Consider the following 13,787-nt stretch of genomic DNA (forward strand, 5'->3'; position numbering starts at 1 on the left):
GACAGTTCTTTCTTTAGCAATGCCCATTCTTTCTACAGATTCTACCTGTGAAATCCCTTTCCAATCTATTCCAAGGCTGTTTCCCCATTTCAGGACCACTCCCTCTGTCACTGATACTATTTCATATTTTTCTAATTTCCTTGCTCTCAAGGAAATTCCTTTCCACACAAGCACCAAAATTATCTTTCTAAAACACAGACATGATCATGTTACCAAACTTAAAAACAATGGATGACTCTCCATAGCATGAAATCAAAGCTCTTTCACCTGGCTCAAGCCTGTCACCTCTGGTTCACTGCCACCGCCCCCGCTTCCCTGACTCTGGCTGTGCTGGGCTCCCCTTTTGTTCCCAAACATGTCATGTCCTTTTATGTCTCTGGATCTCTACCTGGAATTTCTCTTCCCTTCTTCAACTGGCAAACTCCTAATTTTCTTCAAGTCTCAGCTCAAACGTTGTCACCTCTTCTGTGAAGCCATTCTTGATTCACTGGTAGAACTAACTGACTTATTTCCTGTGTTCTAAAGCCCTTTGCACATAGCCGGTTAAAGCACTTGCCACACAGTTACAGATTAGTGTCCCCTTCAAGACCTGCGAACCTCTCAAGGGTGGGTATTGAGTCTTATTTATTGCTTAGTTTCTAGGTGCTTGGCACAAAGTAAATGCACAATAAATGAATGCCCAAAGGGCTCCAAAATGGCCTTTTAAGTGTTGTACACTGATAGTCCCCAATCCTAACTGCACATCAGAACTACCTGCTTTTCTTTCTTTTTCCTTTTTTTTGGTGTTGGGGATTGATCTCAAGCACACATCTACCACTGAGCCACAAACCCAGTCATGGAAAGCTTAAAACCCAGCTGCTAGTTCTTTCTACCAACTCAGAGTTTCTGGATGGGCCTATTATTTTGTATTTTGATAAGCTCTGAGTGATTCTTATGCAGACATTCTGGGGCTGTTTCTTAGGTGGCCCTTGGGACCATTCCCATATCAATTACAGATGAGGTTCTAGAATATTCTGATAGGAATTTCACAGATTGTCCCAGAACGTTATCGTCTGATCTTCATTATCCAAACTTGTTCCAAGAACCATTCAGGTCACTTTGGTATGTGAAAGATTTAAAAATTATACCGGAGGCTTAAAATACTAAAGCAAACCAAAACACATGCCTGGGCCTCTCCCTGGGGAGAGGCAGACCAGCCTTAGGGAGGACAGAGGGGTGACCCAGGTGTGGTCATCTGTATTTTGGAGCTCTCAGGATGACTTTGGTAGACCATGCTCTTCCTTGGTGCCTCTGTACTTGTAGAAACACATGCATTCTCTCATTTGGGGCCAGAGACTTCTGTGCATTTTAAATTTTGGTTCAGTATCTCAGAGTTCAGAAATCAGGAAATTCAGCCATCCCCACTTTCTGTTGAACTTCCCGTGGAATGAGCTGGAAGGCACAGTTGCTCCTGTGGAATCTGGCTATGAAAGATAAATTGCCTCTGGCTATCTCGATCAAACAGAGAGCAAGGGGACCTGACTGGGCAAGGGAACATGTGGGGTGGGGAGTGGGGCATTAGAATGTGTCATTATGGGTTGCAAGTGTAATCCATTATATTTTTAAAAACATTTCAAAGTTTTCTTATTTCTTCGTTTTATTTTAAAAATAAAAAAAATTTATTCTAATTAGTTGTACATGACAGTTGAATACATTATGCATTTTGGTAGATCATACGTAAACAGTGTAATCTCTCATTTTTCTGATTGTACATATTGCAGGATCATATCAGTCATGCAGTCATATATGTAGAGGAGGTAATAATGTCTGTTTCACTCTACTGTCATTCCTTCCCCATACCCTCCCCTTCCTTCACTCCCCTCTACCTAATATAAAGTAACTCTATTCTTCCCTCTCCCCACCTTTATTGTGAATTAGCTTCTGCATGTCAGAGATTGTTTTAATTTTCTAAAAGTTTGAATCAACATATAAAATTGCTAGTGTACATCGTAACACATGTACTTGTATGGGTACAAAATAATGTTGTTGAAGTATGTATATTTTGTGGGATGGTTGCTAGGCTTCTGTGCCACTCTGGATTGTCAGGGGATCTGCAAGGCTGGACACATCATTCAAAACCACTTTGGTGAGAGATGCTGTTTCACCTCTTTCACTGTGGACTGCAGGGCTGTTGAATAATTTAGATGGCACGGCTTCAAGCTGGTGCAGCTTGGAGAGCCACCAAGGGCCCAAGCCGACACGGGGAGTTCTGTGATCATTCTCAGTCTGCTCACTTTAAAACGGGGACGATTAACACCAGCTGATGAGAACGTTGGAGGGATATGCCATTGTATTGATTTCCAGAATATAATGTGTATTACTTTCTCAGCCACAATTTGTTTTTAAATTTTAATTTAAATATATCATTATGGGAAAGCTCAACACACAAAAGCAGAGACCAGGGTAATGAGCTCCACATACCCATCGCTTAGCCTCATCATTTATTGACATTTTGTCACTCTTATTTCACTTACTCCCCAACATTGATCACAAGTATTGTATTTATGTTCTTGTAATTTAAAATACACTTTAATTTTCAACATGCTACCAATTTCAGAAATGAAGTAGCTTTTAATGTTCTCACTCTATGTACATGTATATATACACACTGTATACATATATATTTTCTAATATGCAGCCATATATAATTGGCACATTCTACCTGATAAAAAACAATCATTTAATTTCATCCAATATGATCTGCATTCAATTTCCCCTGACAGTCTAAAAAAGGTCTTTTACAGTATTTTTCAAGTCATGATTTAAATGTATTGCATATCTCGGTTTCTCTTTTTCTTTCCAACATTTTTTTATTTTGAAACATTTCGAACCTACAGAAAATGGAATAATCCCTTGCGGCTCTTGTCTCCTTCCTTGGAGCTCTGGTTCTGTCCTCTGCACCAGACTTCCTTCTCCATGACAGCACTTAAGCAGATGAGTAGTTTCATCAGCCTGCCTATCATCAGTAGCATTTTGGAGGTCTGACCCTCTCCTGTCATTTTAGACTCTTTCTGCCCTTTCTTGTCCAAATTACTATTATTTCCACTGAAACAATTTTCTGGAGAACTTTGCGAATCCTCTGTAGATTTCCCTGGGGTTCACTCTATTAGACAAAAGTTGGATAGGTGGATTTTTTTTTCCAAGGAAACTCTTTTCTATATTGGCCGCCTGCTCAGATGATTGAGGGCCACAGTCTGCGGCCTCCTGGAGGCCCTCTGGCTGATGGAGAACATCTGTGAGCACACTCTTCAGTTCTTGAAAAGGTCCTTCTCACAACTGAATGGTCTGATCTTTTACTCTTTCTGAGTTTTTAGCAAGTCTGTATAACCATACTCTCATCCTTTTCTCTAAAGCTTACTTTCCTGATATTAAATCTCTTAGTGTTCATGTCTTTTGTGATTCTGGAGAAGCTGAGAAATTTCAAAATTATCAGGTCCTCTGCATTTTATTATAAGCAGCAAGAAGAAACCAGGGACCCCCGTTGACATTTTGCTTGGAAATCTTAGCTACATAACCAATGTCACCCTTACACATTTTGCTCTCCACATAAATGGGAAAGATACTTCCATGAAGTGCTATTATTTAACAAGGATCACCCTTCCTTCAGTTTCAAGTAACATGTTCTGCCTGCCCATTTGAGTTCTTACCCACAGATTAAAGTCTAATTTTCCATTAGGTTTTCAAAGATGTTTCAGGTTTTCTCTATCACACCACTCAAGACTCTTGCAGCCTCCATTCACTGCCCAGTTCCAAAGCCAATTCCCTGGTATTTGTTACTGCAGCAGCCCATTTCGGTATGTTTTCTGTTGCTTTGTAACAAGTTACCACAGACTCAGCATGTATTTTTGCATGGTTTCTGGGGGTCAGGAGTCTATGTATGTGTGGCTCAGCTGGATCATCTGCTCTGAGTCTCACAGAACTGCCTTCAAGGTATCAGCTAGGCTGCTGTCTCATCTGGAGGCCCAACAGGGGAAGAATCTGCTTTCAAGCTCACTCAGGTTGTTAGTAGAATTAGTTTACTGTAACAGAAGGTGCAGACTTCTTCCTGGTGTCCGATGGAGGTCCTAGGGGTTGCTGCAGCTTCTTGCCATGTGATCTTCATAGATAATCCACCCATGGTTGTTGACTTCAAGACCGACAGAAGAACATCTCAATCCAGTTACTGATACGGGGTCTCGGACAATGTAACATCATCATGGGCGTGACATTCATCATTTCCCCACATTCTCCTGGTTATGAGCATGGCACAGATACTGTTGATATTCAAACAAGGCCATAGATCATTGGGAATCATTAGCATTCACTTACATTCTATTTTTTAATGTCCCTTTTAAAAATGAAACTTATTGAGGTTCATGACTTAACACATGATCCATTTTGTGAAGGTCCCATGTACACTTGAAAATGTTATTTTCTCTATTTCTGTATTAAGAATTCAATTTATATCGTTAAGCTCCATTTGATTGGTTGTTTAGGTTTTCTGTAGTCCTGTTACTTTTGATTTGTCCACTTGACCTGTCTTGGACTGTGAATAGTTTGTTAAAATCTCCTATTTTTAATGCATTTCTGCCATTTCTCCTGGAACCTCTTGTAGTTCTACTTTATAAATATGGTTGCTATATTATTTGACACAAAGATATCATCGACCATTATATTTTTATTATAACTTATGGTTTGCCTTTATAAAATTTCCTTTTTAAATTTTATTATTTATTTATTTGTTGTTTTTAGGTATACATGACAGTAGGGTGTGTTTTGACATATTATACATACATGGAGTACAACCTATTTCAATTTTGATACCATTCTTGTGGTTGTACATGATATGGAGTTACACTGGTCGTGTATTCATGGAAGAGCATAGGAAAGTGATATCTGATTCATTCTACTGTCTTTCCTATTTCCATCCCATCTCCCTTCTCTTCATTCCCCTTGGTCTAATCCAATGAACTTCTATTTCCCCCCATCCCCACTGTGTGTTAGCATCCACATATCAGAGAGAACTTAAGCCTTTGGTTTTGTGCAACTGGCTTATTGCACTTAGCATGATATTCTCCATTTACATCCATTTACTGTCAAATGCCATAATTTCATTCTTCTTTATGACTGAGTAATATTCCATTGTGTATATATACTACATTTTCTTTATCCATTCATTTGTTGAAGGACACTAGGTTGATTCCATAGCTTAGCCATTGTGAATTGAGCTGCTATAAACATTGGTATGACTGTGTCACTGTAGTATGCTGATTTTAAGTCCTTTGGTTATAAATTGAAGAGTGGGATAACTGGGTTCCATCCAAGTTTTCTAAAAATTTTCCTTTTTTGTTTCATATGTTTTGTCTTGATTTTTTTTTTTTTGTTATCTGAAAAGACTGCAATCACTGCTTTCTAGTATTTTTCATTTACCTCAAGCATATTTTTCCATTTCTTTATTTTTAGTGTTTTTAAATAATTTTGGTTTAGGTTGTCTTTTTTTGGGGGGAGACAGTTTTATGAAGATAGAGTTGATATACAGAAGCTACACATATTTAATGTATAAAATTTGATGAATTTGGACACATGTATACATTCAGGAAATCATTATCACTATCAAAGTAATAGGCATATCATGAAGATATGCCTAAAAGTTTCCCTGTGTCACTTGTTATTGTTTTTATAAAAATACTTAAAATTAGATCTGCCCTTTTCACAAAATTTTAAGTGCATAATACAATATTCTTAACTATAGGCACTAATTTGTCTTGTAGTTCTCTAGAATTTATCTTGTGTAACTGAAACTTTATGTCTGTTCAGTTCTAACTTCCAATTCTTCCTCCTCAGCCTCTGGAAACTACTGTTATACTTTCTGCTTCTGTAAGTTTGCCCATTTTAGATACCTCCTATAAGTGGAATTATGCAATATTTGTTCTTCTGTGACTTGCTTCTTTTAGTTTGTTTGATGTCCTCCAGTTTAATCTATCTTGTTGTGAATGGTAGTGTCTTCTTCATTTAAAGACTGAATGATATCCCATTGTATGTTTACACAGCATTTTCTTTATCTCTTGTTCTATTGATGAACACTTGAGTAGTTTACATATCTCAGCTATTGTGAATAATACTCCAGTGACGATGGAGGTGCAGATATGTTCGAGATCCTGACTTCAGTTGTCTTGGATATATACCCGGAAGTAGGATTGCTTACTCATAGTTGTCTATTTCAGTGTTTTGAGGAGCCTCCTTACTGTTTTCCTTAGTAACTGCACCATCTTACGTTCCTATCAATGGTGTGCAAGGATTATAATTTCTCCACATCCTCACTAACACTTAGCTTTTAAAGAACACTTCATAGCCTTTCTAGTGGGCATGAAGTGATAGCTATCTCACAGTACTTTTGATTGGCATGTCCCTATTGATTAGCGATGCTGAGAATCTTTTTTATGTATCTGTTGACCTATGTATGTTTTCTTTGGAGAAATGTCTATTCAAGTTCATTGCCCATTTCTCAATTGAGTTTTTACTTTCTTCATATTGACTCATATGCTTTCCTTATTAATTTAATTTGGATATTAAACCTTTATGACATATGTTGTTTGCATGCATTTTCTCCCATTCTGTAAGTTGCTTTTCACTCTGCTGATTTTTTCCTTTGCTCTAAGAAACCTTTTGTTTTGATAGAGTTCTATTTGTTTAATTTTGTGTTTGTTGCTTGTGCTTCTGGCGTCTACCTAGTAAGTCATTGCTAAGACCAATGTCAAAATGTTTTTACCTTTACTTCAAGAAGTTTTACAGTTTTAGGTCCTATGTTTAAATCTTTATTCTGTTTCTAATTGATTTTTAATGTATGGCATAATGTAGGGGTTTAATTTCATTCTCCTTTATATGGATATCCAGTTTTTCTTTTCTGTTGTTGTTGTTTTTGTTGAAGAGACTGTTTTTTCTTCCCTGTGTATTTGTGGCACCCTTGCCAAAAATCAGTTCACTGTTTATGTGTGGACTTTTATTTGGTCTCTTCTATTCCATTGGTCTTTATGTTTCTCTTTGTCAGTATTAGCTTGTTTATTGAGTGTACCACATAGAGTTCAGTTTTTCTTTGTAACTCCATCTAAATGTACTGCTTTTAACATTTGAGTGTAGGCATTGACATTTGTGCCCAGACCCAATTGACTTCATTGGGCCAGAGTACCTATACTCCAGGTACTGAAAGTATTGCCAAATCTGGCTCATACCATCCACCTTTCAACTTTCTGTGGGGGATTGCCCTTGGCTGATGGGAACTACTTAGTTGCAAGATGGCTTGAATTTATGAGCTCTACCTGCAACACCAGCCAGTGAATCATGAATGTAGCTACATAACAACCCAGTTTCTGGGTGTGATAAACTCTATGGTGCAATTCTTTTTCCAGAGCTCCCTGTAGGATGAACTGAAGCTAGACTTTCTATGAACCCAGATATTGCTTATCTTCATCTTCTGCTCTGTTCTCATAGATTTCTCTTGAGAGAAGAGCCTTATGAAATCACTTAAATGAGAATGCCTACCCCAGATTTTATTTTAAAGGAACCCAACCTAAGACAATGAACTAAGTTTATTTATATTTAGTGGTATTACTGACATATTTGGTCTTAACTCTGGTGTTATTTTCTGTCATATTTACATGTGTTTTATATTATATCTACTGTATTTCTTCATTTATTTTTTCTTTATTAAGAAGGTTTGCATTTTTGTCAAAGTAATTCTTGAATATTTATACTTTTATCTTCTCTTTTTTCCTTTTTTAAGCAACTATTATTTGTTTCGTTAGCTTTCTATGTGGCAATCAAGGAATGTATTCTATTTTCTCTTTCTCCATTTTGCTTTAAATTTTAAAGCTGTGTTATTTACATTTTGCACACTATTTTTAAACGTGTGTCATCTCTGTTTTGGTCTTAGATTTATCATTATAGTCAATTCTAAAACTGAATTTGGTAAAATTTTTCAGTCAACTCTTGATTGGATGAAACATCCTCCAGCAGGTTCTTCAAAATGGGAGAGTTCTTGAGGACAGTATTCCGTAGAATTGCACGTCAAATGCCTTGGTTAAACATAAAAATTTAAGATTGCATAATTTTTCATCGAGGATCATTGAAACATTTCTTTGAAGTTTTCAAAATTTTAATGTTGCTGTTTAGGAGACCTTTGGGGGTTTTCCTGTCAACACTTTAATGTCATTTTCTACTCCCTGGTTCCTTGTGTGGTTCCTGAAGGGAATGTCTGATTCCACTGTAACATATTTGTTTTCTGTCTTCTTTCAAGACCTTCTCTTTGTCTTTGAATTTATATGTATATGTGTGTGTGTGTGTGTGTGTGTGTGTGTGTGTGTGTGTAGATTTTTTGGTGTCTATGCTGCTTGGTATTCTCTGAGCTTACTGGATTTGTGGTTTTGTGTCTCTCATTGATTTTGGAAAATTTTCAGTCTTTATTACTTCAAACCAAAACCAAAACCAAAACCAAAACCAAAACCACCACAACAAAAAATAATTGAGACACAAACCTTACGTTTTTTCATAAAACTTAACCTAAAATGGATCACAGATATTAATCTATGAAACTTATAGAAAATAACAGGAAAAAATCTAGTTGACCTGAGTTTAGCAATGAGTTTTTAGATACAATATCAAAAGCATGATCCGTGGAAGAAAACACTGATCAAGGTGGGTTTCAGCTACAATTTCATTAAAAATTTATGCTCTGAAAAAAGAATTTCATTCACTGTTAGAGAATGAAAAGACAAGCTATTGACTTGGAGAATATGCTGTTTATGCAAAATACATATATGATAAGGGCTTGTATCCAAAACAGGCAAAAAAGCCTCTTAAAACCAATCATAATAAAATATAACCCAATGGGTGCTTCACCACAGGGAATATACAGATGGCAAATAAGCATATTTAAAGATGCTCAGTATCATAGTCATTAAGGAATTGCAAATTTTGGAAGCAATCAAATGTCCTTCAATAGTTTGGTGGATAAATTATGGTACATTTATACAATGAAATTATTCAATGATTAAAAAGTAAGCTATGAATCCACTTTAAGTCCATTTTGTCAAGTGAAATAAGCCAGTCTGAAAAGGCTACATATGATACAATTCCAATTATATGACATTTTTGAAAACAAAACTATAAGGGCACTAAGAAGATCAGTGCCAGGGGCTGAGGAAGAGATGAATAGATGGAGCATAGGACGTTTTCATGGCAATGAAATTTTCCTGTGAGACACTGTAATAATGGATGAATGACATTATGCATTTGGCAAAACCTGGGAAGACTCTACAAGACAATGAGTGAACTTTACTGTAACTGTGAACTTTAACAATCATGTATCAGTATTGGTTCATCCATTTTAGCAGATGTACCACACTAATCAAGATGTTAATTATAGGGGAAACTGAGGACAGGGGTGAAGGTTGTGTGTGGGAACTCTTATGTACTTTCTGCTCAATTTTTCTGGAAACCTAAAACCACTCTAGAAATAGCCTGTCAATCATAAGAATATGCTAAAAGGGCTTGGAGATATTTAATTTGGGCCAAACACTCTTTCTCTACCCAGCCAGTAACAGCTCTGAATGAGAGAGCTAAAGGTCATAGTCAGCCCCTTGGCAGAGTATCACTAAACTCAAGGACTCCACCACATCTGAGCTTGTCCTTTTGGAGTTATTTCCTTGTTTTTCAGGGTTGGAAAGGAAGATTTTACAATATAAACCAAGTAGCAATGGCAAAAATCAAAATACTAACAGGGACACTCTATGCTTTAACCACGTGCATTCTCGTTGTTTCTAAGGGCACTCCTTTACTCCTCCAGACAAAGCCAAGCAGCTGAAAAAAATCTGTGACTTATCAAAGATTGTGACTTTCCTTGGAATATGTACGTTTTTCCTCAGAAGCTGTTCCTAAGTGTTCTTAGGAACCCTTACTGAATCATGTAATTCATGTTTTATGCTACATGTGGGAATTTGGCTTTTCTGTTTATGTGAGTTTTGATAATACAAGTCGGGCTTAGCATTTAGCTAGTGTCTCAGCACACACTGGGGAGGCAAGTTTGTCAAATGCAAATGAACGTATATAATCTTAACATACTTCCAGTAACTGGTTTAATATGTACTCTGTTGACAAAGGAGTCTCTCAGGTAATAAATGTTGAATACTTGGGAATAAAATATACACTTAAAAACCCAACCAAAAATTTATCTCCTGAAGCCAAGCTGTGGGCAAATAGGCAGCAGTTGTTTTGCTATTTTAAAAAATCTGGATGATTAACTAGATTTAAAAACTATAAAAATGATATCACTTTTTAGTTGAGTTCTCATTAAAGAGAAGTTTGCTTAAAAATAAAGAATCAAGGGCTGGGGTTGTAGCTCAGTGGTAGAGCACTTACCTAGCATGTGTGAGGCACTGGGTTTGATTCTCAGCACCATATATAAATAAATGAATAAAATAAAGGTCTATCAACATCTAAAAATATTAAAAGAAATAAAGAAGCAAGCTGGGTGTGGAGGTACATGCCTCTAATTCCAGAGACTCTGGAGACTGAGGCAGGAAGATTGCAAGTTCAAGACCAATCTCAGCAACTTAGCAAAACCCTATCTCAAAATAAAAAAATAAAAATAAAAAAGGTCTGGGGATGTAACTCAATGGTTCAATCCCTGATACAAAAATATCTGTGAATTGAACTCATTTTGGAATAACTGTCATATACCTCTCTCTCTGTTTCTCTCTCTCTAGTTCTAGCTCTTATTATAATAAGAAAAAAACTAATATTTTTGAAAAATTGGTTCAGTGATATAGAGAAATGCAGTCAATAAGAAAAATATATGAAGTATAGAGGATTTAAATTGATATATAGTGCTAGTGCTTTGAAGAACTTATAGTTAATAAGAGATAGCCACTTAAAAATTCTGACAGATTGACTTTAAGGAAAAGACAAAAATATTGTCATTCTTAAACTCAATGTTAATATGCAAAGAAGTTTCTCAATTACTGTTATGTGGTTACTCAATTAAAATAACATTTCCATTTATCATGCCAGTGTCATTAATTTGTCAAAGAAAGCCTTTTGATTTGTGGTTGGAATGAATTCAAATGTCAAATTGGAGTATGTCTGAATCAAAACCCCTTAACAATGGCACTGCTGACATTTTTGCCTGGGTGATTAATTTATTGTGGGGACAACTCCTGTACCTGTGCAGTGCAGGATGTTCAGCAGCATCCTTGGTCTCTACCCGCTAGATATCAGCAGCACCCCCTTCTCCAGGTGTAATAAATATGACTGCAGGCATAGCTAAATGGCCCCTGGGGGGCAAATGTATTTCTGTTTGAGCACCACTGGTCAAAACTATTGGGATTTACACAATAGTGCAGTCAAAACAACTAAGTCTTACTGAACATGTATGCTACAATGAACTTGGAAGACAGGATGCTAAAAGCATCCTGACTCTGATTTGAAATATCAAAGTATATAGTCCAAATTTGACAGTGTCTGGGAACCTGTATTATTAGTGCTCACACCAATGACTAAATTTGGGTGACAGTATCAGAATACTTGGTTTACTTATGCTTTTATTTTCCTTCTTTAGATTTGGCCTATAACCTCTCTGCTCCAAAATAGTAAAGTATACCATGCTATATTCAACATAATAGTCAAAGATTCCCATGTAGGCTAAATACATTGTTGATTGAATTACAATGGTTTGGAATAAAGCATTTAGACCTCTTCTTTTTGAATAAGTGCTTTGTTGACCTTTTTCTTGTAGCTCTTCATCACCCTAATGCCACATTCACTAATTTCAAAAAGAGTAATTTGCCTCCAAAGGCTGATAATTTCAATTAACTGTTTTGATCAAGGGAGGATTTATAAGTCTTTGCCAGTTGAGTTAATTGCTCATTCAAGGCCTTTAATTGTTCCCTGGCTAATTTATTTTTAAGAGGCATCTGAACTAGCCTTTCTTTTGCTCATTAGGTGTTTGGCAGCTTCCCAAAATAAGCAAGGGTTGACATTTGGTATGCAGTACGTAGTACACTGGGGATTTTTGCCATTGCCTTGATATCATCCACTGTCCTCTTCATTTCTCCAGGTCCAGGTTTCTTCCACTTAGGATGCTCCTTGCTTTCTAACCAGGCTAATAATTTCAGTAGCTCAGGTGAGGCTCAGGGGAGTAAGAATCACCAGCTTTTAGTTTTGCTGGGTCTTGTTGAACAATTGTAATGTAGACTAAGAAAATGGTCAATGTGGGACATGTTCAGTCTGAGTTGGGTGGTGTCTTAGTCTCTTTTCTGCTGCTATAACAGAAAATCTGAGGCTGGGTAATTTATAAAGAAAAGAAGTTTATTTGGTTCACAGTTCTGGAGACTGGAAAGTCCAAGGGCACAATGCCAGCATTGACTGGGTGTCTGGTGGGGACCTCTTGCTGCATCATTCCATGGCAGATGGTAACTGGGAAAATGAGTTCATGAGACAAAGAGGAAGGAGGATGAACTTACCATTTTATCAGGAGCCCACTCCTATATAACTAACCCATTCCCATTAGCTTTCATGAGTGCAAAGTCCTCATGACCTAATCACCTCTTAAAATTTTCACCCCTCAACATTGTTGCTTTGGGGGTTAAATTTCCACATAAGTTTTGAAGGGAAACATTCAAACAATATCAGAAGGGTAGGACATGCTTAGAGGGTAACCAACCATTTTAGGCTGTCTGGGACTGAAGGATATTCCAGGAACATGAGGCCTTCATTGGTAAAATCAAGAAAGTCTTAGAAAAACTCAGATGAAATGGTGCCCTACAGATATTACTATAATCCAGATATCTCAGGATCAGAAACCTGAGAAACCAAATATGCCCACAATCAATACCTAAACATGGATAGCTCAAGTCCTGAAATCATAACTGTAGGAACCTAGTCCTCTGAAACTCTCTTGGATTTTCTCAGAAATTTCCAGAGAGTGCCTCACATGTGGCAAGAAATGAGCCTCCTCTCACATCTCTAGAAGATCCCAAAGTCTTCAGGCTGTCAAAAGTGTTGGAGTGTCACAAAGACCATTAGCTCCTGGGTTCTCTTCTCCCTTCTGTAAGGTTCATTTTGTTCCAGTACCCATGTTTTCCACTTCTGCTTTTTCTCAGGCATTCTTCACCTACCAATGGAGAATAAAAATCCCACCTGCCCCAACCCACACTGTGGTTGACATGATCTCACTCTTCTCATCGCTCACTCAGAGCTTCCTTTTTGCTCAAATTGCTGTCCTACAACCACACGGTGGGAGGATTTTCAACTCATCCAAGTTTTCCTCTCAGCTTCCAGATACTTAATTGAAACAAATTCAAATGGTCTCTAGTCTCCACAGTCATATGGCACGAGTTCTGGCTTTTCTTCATCAAATCCAAAGGTACTGGGAAACCACCAGGACAGGATGAAAGAGGTGGGGGTGCTGTCCATCGTGCTGTGTCCCACTCAGTGTTGAAGATCACCGATGGTTTCAAAGTACTGTATAACAGAAGTGTAAATGAACCAAACTCTCCTTTATGCATTAACTACTCCCTCCGTAACATGAGTCACTTTCCTTCCCCTCCTCCTCTTCCTGTCCTTTTTTTTTTTTTTTTTTTTTTTTTTTTTTTTGGTGCTTGGGGGTCAAACCCAAGGCTACCATTCTACCATTGAGCTGCATCTCCAGCATTTAATTATCTTTCATAAAGATAGCAGATGCCAAACAATCTTTCAGTTAAGATTTTGGCTACAAA

This window comes from Sciurus carolinensis, chromosome 13, assembly GCF_902686445.1.
Source record: "Sciurus carolinensis chromosome 13, mSciCar1.2, whole genome shotgun sequence".
NCBI lineage: Eukaryota > Metazoa > Chordata > Mammalia > Rodentia > Sciuridae > Sciurus > Sciurus carolinensis.